The sequence below is a fragment of the Adiantum capillus-veneris genome, chromosome 4 (genome assembly GCF_014529385.1).
Source record: "Adiantum capillus-veneris isolate H3 chromosome 4, ASM1452938v2, whole genome shotgun sequence".
Lineage (NCBI taxonomy): Eukaryota > Viridiplantae > Streptophyta > Polypodiopsida > Polypodiales > Pteridaceae > Adiantum > Adiantum capillus-veneris.
The window spans coordinates 80,346,033-80,361,455 of NC_140934.1; positions in this window are offsets into that span (position 1 = coordinate 80,346,033).

Consider the following 15,423-nt stretch of genomic DNA (forward strand, 5'->3'; position numbering starts at 1 on the left):
TTCATGAAGATTTGTGGGTTAATATATGTTTATGTTCTACTGATTGGAAATTCTTGTATTTTCCCTATGATCCTGGAGGATGGTACCAAATTTTTTTAAGGGAATGCTCACAGTGGGGCAAATGACTGGTTTCCCATTTGATCCCGGGGGGGCTATTGAAGTGCAAGTTGCAGATTTTAAAAGTACTAGTTATCTGTTGTAGCAGGTTGCATGGTACAAGGTTTTAGTTTCTAGATTATGCTAAGTCAGATGAAATTTTTTTTGTTACGCGGTCAATAAGCTTACATGGCTGGCTTCTAGTTGACTTCTTTGGACAATTGATGAAGTGTTTTCACATCTTTTGAGTTGGTTCTGCTACCAAAACTTGAAGTAAAGGACTTGACGGCCATTCCGTGTGCAGACAGAGTAAGGCATAGTTGAGCTTGACAGGGTTCCCTAAAGCGAGCTTGATGGTCAAGCCTTGTGCATCATTAACTGGAGCACTTGAGTTGGGCGGGGTTCACTAAACAGGTTTTCTATAATCCCGGGGAGGTCACCTAATAAAAAAAATGTAACCTATCACGTGAGTTCAACATAAGGGTATTTGAAGCTCTTGAAACTTACAGAAATATATTTACAGAAGGGCATTATTTTTTCAAATTTGAAAAAAACTTACAGATTTTAAACGAAAAGGGTACATTATATTCCTAACAGAATTCACAGATAAGGGGTTTTACAAACATGTCTTGAACGCACGTGATATGGTAACTTTACACATAGTGAACCCCCCGAGTCTATAATTAATCTCTTTGGAGATACGTTTGGAGATACGGGTCAAAGATTTTTGATTGGAAGCTACCTAGTAATTAAGCTAGAACATTGATGATAGGGTGTATGCCTTAATTTATTTTTCATATGTTTACCACTTACGTGAGTCTGATGATGGCAAAGAGCTTAAGGTACCTATAGCAGATGTAAAATTGAAGTACAAAAAGCATAGACCGAATGTTGTGCACGTTCAGAGGGAGTGGATGTCGTGCAGCTCCGCTGCCATGCTAAAAAAGATACATGAAAAATGCACGTCAAGCTTGTTTGAAGCTTACATGATTAATGAACAGTGTTCAGGGCCTGGTAACAGACCAAGTTTAATGTTGAATGTATGTTAGATATGGCTTAAAGGGCCAACATATCCCTTAATGATGCTAAAAAGGAGTATGATCGAAGTCAGCACCAATGGGAGATTGTGATCTAGAACTGTAGTGCTTGAAGTGCTCTACCGGATTGTCTTTATGGCTCATTGATTGGAGCTATGGTGCAAAAGTTATGGCAGGTTGAAGTTTAAGTTGATGCAGATCCGTACCGGATTGGGCAACTGCAGCTCACTGAACAGAGATGAAATGAATGCATAGGCTTAGAGTGCTCACTTTGTGGAGTGCGTTGGTCTTTTAAGATCAGTGGTTGGAGTTTCGGTCGCCAAGATATTGGCCGTTAAAGATTCACAGGGAGCCGATTCTGTACCAGTCCGGTCCGCTCGATCGGTGTGCCATCTGGGAATTTTGGGCTTCAACCAGGGAATTTTGGAATGTGGGAGCGGGTTTAGCTTCAGGAATCTCATGTCCAGGAAGCCATTTCATGCAGTGATTGACATGCAATAGTCTTGATTGGCAATGCCCGGCTGGCAGGAACAAAACTCTGACACGCTTTAACCGAATGTGATGTGAGGGCCCTACTTCAAATGCAATCACTCATACTTGCATCTAGCAGGTTTTTGGCAAGGTCCGCAACACTAAAATGGGCAATAAAACTCGATGATAATGTGAGTCGAGGGCGGCTGAGGAAAGATGTGGTGCTTGGGCGATGCTTTAATCGGCATGTATGCCCGAGTGTGGTGCCCTTACAAGGCATAAAGGCTGCCCAATGCGGCATAAGGCCGCCCAATGAGGCATAAGGCCGCCCAATGAAGCATAGAGTCCACCCATAAATTAAATTAGAGATCTTGAGTGTGAATAAAAGAAAGGAAAAGCAAAACATGGCAAGGAGTGCAATGAGAGGGGCGCAGGCAGGGAATGTAAGGCTCGGGTTGTCCACTATGAGCATCGGTTGAGCGCGGCAAAGAAGAGAAATGTCTTCAGCACGCCAAGGCGCACATGTGTGGAGCTTGTCCTGATAGATTTTGTGTTGGTCAGCCCTTTGCATGCCACATCATCAAGCCGTGTCCCGTGCCACATCAGTCACGGCGCCGTGACTGGTGGGCTGAGGCTATTATTGGAGAAAAAAATTGAGAGGCTATTATTGGAGCTTCAAGGAGTGAATACAGAGGATAAACAGAGGAGGGCAAGGCGAGGTGGAGAACAAGAACACATAGAAGGGTGCTCTCTCCCTCTCTCTCTCTCGTTCTCGAGGAAGGAACGGCCTTTCTCTTGTTTTCAGCAAGCAAGCAAGGGAGAGACTCTCTCTCTCTCTCTCTCGATCTCCAATCAAAGTAAGGAGAGAAGGGAGTCTGAAGCAAGACGTGTGACGGCCGAAGGGGAGAGGAGGGAAAAGGCACATTGGTTCTCTCTCTCACTCTCATCCTTAGCTAATAAAACAATCAAGGTTCTCTCTCTCAATCTTGATCTTGAGGAAGGAGCGGCCCTCTCTCTCGTACTCGGTTAGTAAAGGAAGGGGACAATCTCTCTCTCTCTCTCTCTCTCTCTCTCTCTCTCTCTCTCTCTCTCTCTCTCTCTCTCTCTCTCTCTCTCTCTCTCTCTCTCTCTCTGTCATAATCAAAAGAGGGGCATGTAAGAGAGACGAGGAGAAATCAAGGGGTTATGAAGAAGCGGCATGAGCTCGGAAGAGGAAAACACAAGGCAGATCAAGCAAGTGTAGAGGCAAAGCAAGGGATAAAGTTTTAGATAGCAATTGAAGAGCAGGAGAAAGTGAAAATTTGAGAATGGCAATTAAGCCAGTGCAAAGCAAATCGAGCAAGAATTGAGGTAGTGAACATAATTAAAACTTGTAGAATCCAAGGGCAGTCGAAGTAGATAAAATGAAAAGAGAGAATTATCATCAATGTCATGAGTCTGAAGAAATTAATTAATCGTTTTAGTAAGCCCGGTGTCGTGAACGGCCCGGTTAATCTGTAAAGGGAGCTTAAACTCCTATTTACCAAATGATCCAAGTGTTGGTGCTGGTTATAGCCCGCCTTGGCTACCCATTAAGTTGTACTTAAAGGCTGACTTGATTAATTGAAGGGTACAGTGATTGCCAAATTCAGTTGCATCTGTTGTTCTCATTCTCTCTTTCACACCTCTCACAACCAGAGGCCCAGTGCCTGCCTGACTCACGTTTCGAACACAGATTCCCCGACAACAGCATGCTGATGACTCTGTCTTTTAAATCACTTGGTACTTCACTCCAGGTGTTTAGTATGTAGTGTCTAGACACCTGAGAGCAAACACCACGCATGCGCTAGATCACCTACTTGCCTTCATCATCCAAGATGAAGCCACCACTGAAGTCCACGGAGTAAGGCAAGCCCTCGTGCCGGTGACGCGTGAACCTGGGTGTCCCAGCAAGGGTCTCTAGCGGCGTGTCAATGGGGGTACGGACGTCAGGTGTCTCCACTGGAGTCTAGGCCCCGAAGTGAGGAGTGTCGATTGGAGTGACTCTTGGAGGAGTAGGTAGTGGTGTGTAGCTGCTAGGAACGGCCATCAGCCGCGCAAAAACTGGCATAGATGGCGATGCCATGTCTGGTGTGGGGCCAGGCAAAGAAGGGTAGGGTAAAGAGCCTCATCCAACATGAGGCGGTATCGAGGCATCGATGGCGGAATCCCCACAACAACCGCCACCGCCACCACTAGAGCGTCGGTGCCTAGATGAGTGTAAAGATCGTCTTGTCGACACCGAAGCTTCGGAGCGCACTGAATGCTCCAAAACAGAGGGAGACGCTAAAGAAGTAGGAATGCGTGATGGTGCTCCAGAGCGATGACGCTCCACATACCACTACCTTTGCTGGGGTGACAAAGGAAAAAGAAACTCATCATCATCCATACCTGCATTAAACACACGAACATTTAATATTAATATTGAATAAATGAAGAGGAAGACATGGACAAGCAGAGAGAGAGAGAGAGAGAGAGAGAGAGAGAGAGAGAGAGAGAGAGAGAGAGAGAGAGAGAGAGAGGACTCATAAAGGGGGAGGGATTCTTGTGTAGAGAGATTTCATTGAATTTCTGCGATTTTTTAAAAGCACTGCGCTCCAGGTGCGATGGAGACTGAAGCTGCATCGTGAAGGTCTGCTCATAGATGCTGCTTGCCCCACCACTAAATCTAATTGATCGGGTGAAAGAGACGCTAAGAAGTAGTAGTAATCTCCTTAGCGTCTCTTTCACCTGATCAACTAGATCTAGCGGTGGGACGAGCAGCATCTATGAGCAGACCTTCCCGATTGCAGCTTCAGTCTCCATTGCACTCGGAGAGCAGTGCTCGTCGTCCCTGCTTGTGAGAACATACCTAGAGCATACATACCTGGAGTGGACGCAAAGACCATTAAATACAATGGTGCAATGACGCATATAGATAGAAATGGACAAAAAGCCACGTGAATACAATATATATTATAAAACGGAGCAAAATGGTTCAAATACAATATTTATGGCTTTAAGAGGTCTCTCTCTCATCCTTGCAAAGCTCAGCATAACTTCCTATATCTATATAGAGCTCTCTGTTTAGATAGATGTCTTTCGTTTCTTTTGGTAGATCCTCTGCATGCACCCCATAAAGAGCAGCAGCTTGATGCTCGGCTCGCACCACCTTAGCGGCTTCTGACTGAGCCTCTTCTCCATTGATGTCGATGTGATTGGCACATGGTAGCCTTCATCCACTTTTGCATCAATGGATTGTGAAGCATCCAAAATCGGTTGATTTTAGCCTCTAGATCTTCCATCATCTTCTTCTCAACACCGAGATTGCACATGACAATCCCAGATATGCGCTCATCATCTATGGTTCGCCATAGCGTATCTCGGGCTTTATCAAATCCTTGTAGCCACTCTCCAACTAGGGACTCTGATACCAATCAACCTTCTGTCATGCTACCCTCCGGATGTGCCTTCTAACGCACATATCCCTTGAGCGTTTTCATGAAATATTCAAAAAAAGAACATCCATCTCGAATGTACTGTGCCAGCTATTTCCACCTCATCAACTATGTGAACAAGAAGATGCACTTGAATGGTTAGCATGGTAGTAGGAAAGTGTTTCTCAAACATGCACACAACCTCCGCAGTGTTTAGTTTGGCGAATGGTATGGAGTCTATGTTGATCTCCTTTTGTGAGATCCATTGCACCAACTTCACAAGTTTGTAGATTGTGTTACGAATGTCAAGAGACAAATATCCCTCAATGGACACCGGTAAAATAAACTGCAAAACATGTGCTGCAATGATATTAAAGTCCACACACAAATTTGTTACACAATTCCCACTATGATATATTCCACTATGAACATACCTGACACATTTTATGCCAGTCATGTGACTTCAAATCGGTAAGCTTTTCTTCTTTAGTAAAACACGTTCGGAGCGAGTGCATTGCGCTAGTGGGGGTCCACACAAATCGAATGGTCTCTTTTACTTTGCGTTCTTCGGCTCTTGTGAAAATCCATGGTGCTTTAGGGAGTTTTATCGATCCATCGGATAATATCTGCGACCAATATTTCTCCATATGATCCACATTTCTAAGGTCAACCCTGGCTCCCAAAGTATCTTTCTTGCCGGTCAGATGGTCCCATAGCAGATTATCCACATTCTTGAATATGTGCATTGGATCGAGCAAGTGATTGATCATGAGTCGGGGCCAATATGGTAACTCTTACCATAGAGAGAGTCTCTTTATCCCTTGGGACAAACCGTTGTCGGGGAAAAATAAGTTCGGTTAGTGAGCCGGGATCAACACTGGGTTGCTCGTTGTGGGAATGTGGTGAGAGAAAAGATACGACACAAGATAATTTAACCCAAACGACACCTTAGAATCTCAAGTTGTTAAACTGAATGAGCTTAAAATCTTGATACAAAAGAAACTTCACTGTAATAGGCATGAAGTGCTATAAACTTTGCCAAGATTCTGAGCGGACGTGCAAAGCCAAAGCTTTATGGCCTCAATACACTTCCCTTGCTCTTCTCGACCTCTTCTACGAACACGAACTTGCCTTTCTTATCAATAGTGCACTTTCTCTGTAAACCTGCTTACTCTAACTTCATGAAGCTGCTCCTCAAGTTTCTATCACAGTTGTCGCTACAGTTTGTCGATTTCTTGTCGATACTAGGATTTCTTGATATGCACTCCCCCTTGTTCACTAAAAAAGAAAACTCAACTTCGATTTTAAACACACAAAAAAACGTTGCCTTTGACTGTCGCTGCTTGAAAGACACGTGCCCCTAAAACCGCCAGCTTGTCTCCTCCTGTAACCTCCTCTCTGTATCCTTGGCTCACCAACTCCTCGGACAACGCTCTTTTTCTATCCTTGATTGCAGTCGAATCCCCTTGTCAAGCTCGTTCAACGACAGCAGAGCCTCCTCCACCTGACAACAACACTGCTCGTTTCCTTGGAGCTTGACGGCCTCGTCTGCCTTGTCTGGCGGCTTTGCTCTTCCTCTTCTCGCTGCAGTCCACAACCTTCTGCACGTCGCGCCCTTTTCTAGGGCTATCTCGTCAACATTAATCTGCAGTTGACGGAGGCGTTTTTCCCCTCTTCTACAGAAGACTCTCTTGGTTACGTACGCGGACATGGCGGCTGAATGACATCTCTTGGTAAGACGGGGGCTCTTCCATGACTGAATATGATGCTTGTCTGTAATTAGAAGGAGCAGCACAGTATGTCGAGGCAGCACTCGCACGTCTCGTAGCAGCAAAAGCACCAGCAAAGCGCAAACAGAGTAAAGGCAACCTTTCTCCTTGTTATGCTACTGGCTGGATCTCCCCTTTGCTCATGCTCGTCCCCTTCAAGGCTGCAATCGACGACAATCCCTCTTTCTCGTTGCACGCCCCGCTCCTGCTTCTGCTCGACGGCCCTGCTTTATACTCTTTCCGTGCGCTTTCTGCTTTTAACTGCCAGAATCTATTTTTGCTAGTCAATGATTCTCTTAAGAAAAAGCTTTCTTTTAAGCGGCCATTCACATTGGTTATGCACTCTTCCACTTCGAAGTCGAATGGCATGCACGGCCAATCATTGCCAAGCTCTCCCTGTAAGCTTTCTCACTCCAAAGCCAAAAATTGTCCCAAAGTGTGTCTTGGGGAACCCTCATGGACGTCGTCATTGTCCCAAGCGTAAGGCCTTTTATGACAGACACTATGGTAGGTACACTACGCACTACCATAACCTTTGTAGCCTCCTTGACTTCGTCGATGTTTAGTTTGCAAAACACCACCATAGCCTTGATCTACCTTAGCTCTTTTAGCACACGTTATCTGGCACAAATATCGACCAAACTTCGCTAAGCACAACCTTATCATTCAACTGCTCTTGCATCAGCATGAGTGATACCGTCAGTCGAGGTCAAAACCCATATTCACTCCAGAAACATTTGACAATGACGACTTCAAATTCCAAGTTATGATATAAAAAACCATTCCCACGCCACATGATGGCCATTTTAAGATTTTCATCATGCGAAAATGCTATGCTCCCAACCATATTCTGAGCACTCATAAAAAACACTGAATATGTGACTCTTGCATATAATTCTCCATTTAAACGTACGACAACATGATATCCACCCCCTCTGAACCTGCACATTCTCCGGTATGTACCAAAGATGTCGGGGGGTAATTTATGTGGTTAGTGAGCCGGGTTAGCACAGGGTTGCTTGCTGTGGGAAACAGTTAGAGAGAGATGCACAACATAAGAGAATATAGTACAATAGACACTTATGGAAACCTTGAACTGAAATATTGAATAAACTCAAAAGCTGAATACAAAAGATTGACCATCACAATAGGCCCACTGTGCTCTTAAAGCCGTTGAGATCTTGAGCGAAAGCACAAATACCAAAGCCTTATTTGCTTCAGTTTCCTTCCCTTGCTCTTCCTGACCACCTTCACGTGCACTCACTTTGCCGTTGCTTGCTTTGGTCTTCTTTTAACTCAAATAATTCTCTAACACTGCTAAAAACTTCTTAAAGCCAACTTCTCTATGATATAGCTCTTGTTTCTAAAAAACCTTCACCCTTCTTTTAACTCAAATAATTCTCTGAAACTGCTAAAAACTTCTTAAAGCCAACTTCTCTATGACATAGCTCTTCTTTCTAAAAAACCGACACCAAGGTATGATTACCTCCATCTTCAAACACATCCCCAATTACACATAACTTCCGTTGTGGTCTTTCAAACCGCTACCGTATCCACTGAAAACACTAAAGCTAGGCCACTTCAGTGCCTCGGCATCCTCTTGCAACTCGTAGTCGGCAGCAACACCCTCGTCAAAAGCTTGTTCAATGACTGATCTCCCTGCACGCTCTTGTACTCTCCCCACTTGACGACGGCGCACTTCCTTCTCTTTTCCTGCCAACTCCTCGCCAGTCACCACCTACATACTTGGAAGTTTGTATTTCGTATGGAGGTAGAGTCCTTCTCACTGAGCCAATCACCAGGGACTTCAAAAGCTCTGCTTTTAACAACTCGCGTTGCTCCTGCAGTTGACAGCTCGCACTGGTTGAAAGACCCGTGCCCCTAAAACCGCCAGCTTGTCTCCTCCTGCAAGCCTTCTACCATAACGAGCGCAATAGCAGCCTGCTCTTTGCACAACTGTAGCGACCTCCACCTCGCACGCATTCCTGCAGTTGCTTAACATCGTCAAAAAACCCCCTGCTTCGAGCTCACACACCACAAATCTCTATATTCTGACGACGACTCCCTACTTCGCAACTTCCTCAGCAGAGTACGCTGTCCTCCTCAACAACGCCTGACTTCATCTGCTCATTGGCGGCTCGTCAACTTCCCCGTGCTCCTTCATCTACTCGATGGCCACTGCTTGCTTTTCTGATGGCTCCCCTCACTCCGTCTTAAAACAACAGGCAATCAAAGCACCAGAAGTCACCAATAACAAGCCCGCAAGCATCTCTCTCTCGCTCGCTTCTCCTGCTTTCGGCTCGTTCTCTTTCTTTCTCCTCGTCAACCTCCTCTCTATCTCCTCTTCGTGCATGCTTTTCCCTTTATTTAGCTGCTCAATTCGTCGATATTAATAATAAAAAGTCTTGCTTGCTTTATTGATAGCTCCATACCATAAGCGGTCATTCACACGAAGCCCCAAACACATCCTGATCAGGTCTTGCCTTTTAAAACATTGCTTTCACCTCCTGGTAGCCGCCCTCTTCATGATGTTGCTCGGCGCCCTTCAACTCCACAAACCTTGCTCTCTGCCTTCACTTGCCGACATTATGTTGGCTGCACTTATTGCTCTCTGAAGTACACTGTCTGAGCAGTAATAATGCCTAAAATCTTGTGTTCTCTCAAAGCTTCACCTTGTGGTCGCAGAGCGTCACGACATCCACCCCCTCTGAACCTGCACATCCTCCGGCATGTGCCAACCATCCTCAAAAATTGTAAGTATAAAACCTGTTGGCATGCAAGCAGTGGTCCATTGTAAGCCTGCTACCAATAACCTTAAAAAATTTGACTTCAAACAATCATAAGCCTCCAGGATCGTAGGAAAAACTCAAAAATTTTCCATCAATCAAGTAGTTCCATCCAATAAAGCATAAGCATGATCCACTGCAAAGGCTGTAATTCTCTTGCCATAACCTGTAAGCATGACGAACACCACCAGGGTCATATGATCTATATATCAACTGCCATAAGCCGTTCTCATAAACGTGTCCTCCTAGATCAAATGTCTTAAGAAGATATTGCCTAAGCACTAGAGCTGCATAAAATCCACATAAGCATATATTATCGATCTCGATCGACATCAAACAATCTTGGTGTAAGCTTGTTGCTCTTGGCTCACTCATCAAACAATGACATTGTGCACCCAGAAGAACCCAACCATCTTCAACCTGCTTCTTAAGGATCTCAAAATCTCTTGGGCCAAATACCATTGCAAGCACACAACAACTATGAGCCTCATAGAGTAAAACTTCCCTTGAATCATTATGCAACACCCAGCTCTCGTAAATATTTGATAGCTTTTGCTCAGCAAGCATATAGGAACACTGCATACCTTTTACTGGTAACCATAATAGCATTGACATAAGCATAAGTAGAAAGAGTATATGGATCCAACCATAGCCAAAACTTCGTCGAAAAAACTGAAGAAGCATGTGCATCCTTTGCTTAGTCGATAGTGATTCACCCCCTCTGACTTCATAGTTATCACAAACCCCTGAATATGCAGTGTCTGAGACATCATTACTTGGAACTCCATCCTAACCATAAAAAAGATTTGTAACCTATAAATTTTCATCCACTTTTGGATCATTAGAGCACTGGCTACCCTCATCATCTGTCATAGAATTGTGGGTTGCTTCCTCTTGCAGCACATGAGAAATAACACAAGGAGAAACTTCGTGGGTATTCTGTACTTCATTCATGTCACAAATGTCAGGCACATAAAGAACATCATCTAAGCAATCTTTATAGATCTCTTCATCCTGTTCCGCTTTACACACTTCTACGGTAGCCAAAGATACATCGATACTCTGTGAAGACTCTTCATACAACTCCTCTAAATATGTACTGGCAGTAGAGAAATTATCCATAATATGTTGCTCATACATACCACAATCAGATAAAAAGACATCAATAATGGCATTCTCTTCTTGCTCTGTAATATCAGTACCTGTAAACATATCGTCAGCAGCAATTGTAGCCTCAAATATACCCTCATGCACATCTTCTATTAACTCCATAGTTCCTTGCACTTCATTTGTTATAGTATAAATGTTTTTATTAATGCAATCGTCTTCAAGAAACCTGTTGCTCTGCTTGACTTCACATGCTTCCATTGTGCTAAGAGGACCATCAACACCTTGCAAGGGATCATCTTGAACTTCTTGAGAACAATCCGTGCTGCAAAGATTACTAGTATGGGGAACACTAACAACACAATTTTCTGCTTCGTCTAATTCTTCACAAGAATCAATGATAGAGGCATCTACCATGTGAACAAACTTTGAAATATTTTCATCAATGGCTTTGGGCTGAAATTCGTTATTTACCTGTGCTAGATTAATTGAAGCATGATCCTCTGAGATGAAATCTGGTACTTGCAAAGCTGCATCTGCTTTAGCTTTTCTTCTTGCATCAATTTGCTCCCAATATTCATCATAACTGATTGTCTGCAATTGATCTCCATCACCTTTACTGAAAGTAACCTGCTTTTGTTGATCCATCTGCTCTATTTCCAAGAGTATGTGCCGATCACCCACTTGTACAACTGCTTCTTCAAATTTGGCCCAATTATCTGCATACTTATCGATAAGCTCTTGTATCTGATCACATAATTCTGGAGCTACTAACCGGCCAAAATCCTTGATCATATGCTTAGTTGGAATATCCATAAGCTCCATCTCTGAACTGTAGCATGAAAGATATCCATCACTATCATAACCATCGAATGTACCTCTTTCAGTATAAACCTTATCCAATGCTTCTTCCACTTTTTCTTGCTTGATCTCGGCTTCATCTAAAAGAGAAAATCCTCGCGATAAATTTGTCTGGCCCAAAGCAAATTGCTCATAAGTAACCTGATGCTGATGCTGTTGCTGCTGCTGTAAGAAAGCATCAAATAGTTGCATCATCTGCTGCATCATCTCTACTTGAGACGTCGTCGTCATCCTCTGTGCCAAAATTTCCCACCCCGGCTCGCTTCGCGTTGGGTTCACCAAAGATGTCGGGGGGTAATTTCTGCGGTTAGTGAGCCGGGTCAGCACAGGGCTGCTTGCTGTGGGAAATAGTTAGAGAGAGATGCACAACACAAGAAAATATAGTACAATAGACGCTTATGGAAACCTTAAACTGAAATATTGAATAACCTCAAAAGGTGAATACAAAAGATTGACCATCACAATAGGCCCACTGTGCTCTTAAAGCCGTTGAGATCTTGAGCGGAAGCACAAATACCAAAGCCTTATTTGCTTCAGTTTCCTTCCCTTGCTCTTCCCGACCACCTTCACGTGCACTCACTTTGCTGTTGCTTGCTTTGGTCTTCTTTTAACTCAAATAATTCTCTGACACTGCTAAAACATTCTTAAAGCCAACTTCTCTATGACATAGCTCTTGTTTCTAAAAAACCTTCACCCTTCTTTTAACTCAAATAATTCTCTGAAACTGCTAAAAACTTCTTAAAGCCAACTTCTCTATGACATAGCTCTTGTTTCTAAAAAACCTTCACCAAGGTATGATTACCTCCATCTTCAAACACATCCCCAATTACACATAACTTCCGTTGTGGTCTTTCAAACCGCTACCGTATCCACTGAAAACACTAAAGCTAGGCCACTTCAGTGCCTCGGCATCCTCTTGCAACTCGTAGTCGGCAGCAACACCCTCGTCAAAAGCTTGTTCAATGACTGATCTCCCTGCACGCTCTTGTACTCTCCCCACTTGACGACGGCGCACTTCCTTCTCTTTTCCTGCCAACTCCTCGCCAGTCACCACCTACATACTTGGAAGTTTGTATTTCGTATGGCGGTTGAGTCCTTCTCACTGAGCCAATCACCAGGGACTTCAAAAGCTCTGCTTTTAACAACTCGCGTTGCTCCTGCAGTTGACAGCTCGCACTGCTTGAAAGACCCGTGACCCTAAAACCGCCAGCTTGTCTCCTCCTGCAAGCCTTCTACCATAACGAGCGCAACAGCAGCCTGCTCTTTGCACAACTGTAGCGACCTCCACCTCGCACGCATTCCTGCAGTTGCTTAACAGCGTCAAAAAACCCCCTGCTTCGAGCTCATACACCACAAATCTCTATATTCTGACGACGACTCCCTACTTCGCAACTTCCTCAGCAGAGTACGCTGTCCTCCTCAATAACGCCTGACTTCATCTGCTCATTGGCGGCTCGTCAACTTCCCCGTGCTCCTTCATCTACTCGATGGCCACTGCTTGCTTTTCTGATGGCTCCCCTCACTCCGTCTTAAAACAACAGGCAATCACAGCACCAGAAGTCACCAATAACAAGCCCGCAAGCATCTCTCTCTCGCTCGCTTCTCCTGCTTTCGGCTCGTTCTCTTTCTTTCTCCTCGTCAACCTCCTCTCTATCTCCTCTTCTTGTATGCTGATTTCGTCGATATTAATAATAAAAAGTCTTGCTTGCTTTAGTGATAGCTCCATACCATAAGCGGTCATTCACACGAAGCCCCAAACACATCCTCAGGTCTTGCCTTTTAAAGCATTGCTTTCACCTCCTGGTAGCCGCCCTCTTCATGATGCTGATCGGCGCCCTTCAACTCCACAGACCTTGCTCTTTGCCTTCACTTGCCGACATTATGTTGGCTGCACTTATTGCTCTCTGAAGTACACTGTCTGAGCAGTAATAATGCCTAAAATCTTGTGTTCTCTCAAAGCTTCACCTTGTGGTCGCAGAGCGTCACGACACAGTCATTACACATCTCCTTCTGCTCTAACCATGCTTGTGCAGACATCCTCGGTGGCTATCTTCCCAAAAAGCCATCGCATAACACATGATTCTATACTCTTGATGACCTTCGTATATTTGCTTCTTCAATGAGGGCGCCTGATGTGCATTCAGTTTAGGTCCACATGTGACACATGCTCTGTATTCGCTTGTTTGAAGCCCTGCATGTAAACACATGATAATAGATAAGCTTGAGAAAAACCAAGATTTATCTTGTTTGAGTTAAGGTGTAAATCACCTGAGCATTCTGTTAGTCCGGGATAGTCATGCATAGTCCACATTAGAATGCCTCGGATCAAAGCATTCCATCGACCTTTATATCGGATCATATCCACCACTTCTATGCCAATCTACAATTGTTGTAGCTCTTCCAATAGTGGACGAAGATACACATCCATATTCTTCACTTTATACCGCCCTGTCACAATCAAGCTTAGCCATAGGTGCCCCTTCTTCGTAGTCAACCACGGGGAATGTTGTAGTTGACGATGACAATGGACCATAGACTGTAAGATGTTGATCTTTGACCAAATGGATTTACGCCATCCATATCCAAGCCTAAGCGCAAATTTTGAGCTTCCCTGGCAAAATCCGACCATGTTTCATCTATATATTTCCAGGCTGCGTAATCTGCAGCAATCTGTAGTGCACCATCCGAAGATTTATTCTCCTCATGCCATGATGCTAGGGCAGCCATGGACTTACATTCGAAGAAATTCTTAATGCGAGGAAGTAGAGGAAAATGTCGCAAAACCTTTTGTGGAATTTTTGTTCCGTGGAGATCTACTCGATATCTCTCGGAATCACATTTTAGACACTTCTCAATGTCTATGTATTCCCCTTTGAAAAGAATGCAATCGTTAGGACAAGCGTGGATCGAATTGTAATACATCCCCAAGTTTTGCAAGATCTTTCTTGCTTCCTCTACGGAATCTGGCATCACATTATCAGCTAGCAGTATGTGCTCTTTGAGAAATCTACACAGCAAAAAAAATGCGGTACAATTGTGTAAAAATCTATTAGATCATTATACATCTAGAGTTTTTTATTAAAGTAAACACATTGTAATAGATCACCTGAAAAGCCTTGTGATGCTAGTGTCACTCCATCCAAACTTTGTCTACTTGTTGAGAAGAACCAGGAGCACCTTCAATTTAGACACACGTGCTCCATCATACAATGGCGTATCGGCTTCACTTTTCATATCGTCATAGATAAGCCTTTCTGAATCCATGATCGTCTCGATCATTTCATCGATCTCGGGCTCAAACATTGCCTTGTTGGGAATATGGTCTGCATGATCGTCTCCCGAGCTGTCAGAGGCTACATCTTGTGGCCTCACATATGCTGCTTGACCAAAGCGCCTGCGAACACGTCTATTGGGTTGCAAGATTGCTGCATGTTGGCCAGCGTCAGAGTCTGACGAGTTATAATTGGCAACAAGTCGATCTATAATAGATGGATCGAACTGGCCAAATTCACGAACATTCTTTAAAGAAACGCGTCTTGTCCGTCGTACAGCATGCTTGCATTGATTACAAGGACTGAAGATCCTCGTTGAGAGATAGGTATTTCGGTTGGACGGCCCCACATCCTCATCACTACTCATAATGAGGGTAAAAAACCTTATAACCTGGACATAAATTTAATCTTCTATTGGCATCCTCCATCTTCTCTCTGTGTGTGTGTGTGTGTGTGTGTGTGTGTCTTTGTTGACACTTTAAACTACCTCACATTCTCTAGTCATGTCCAATACCCGCTCACCTTGGTCTAGAGGTGCACGAAGATCAGAACCACCGGGTTATAATCTCGTCTTTATCGGTCAATGCCTA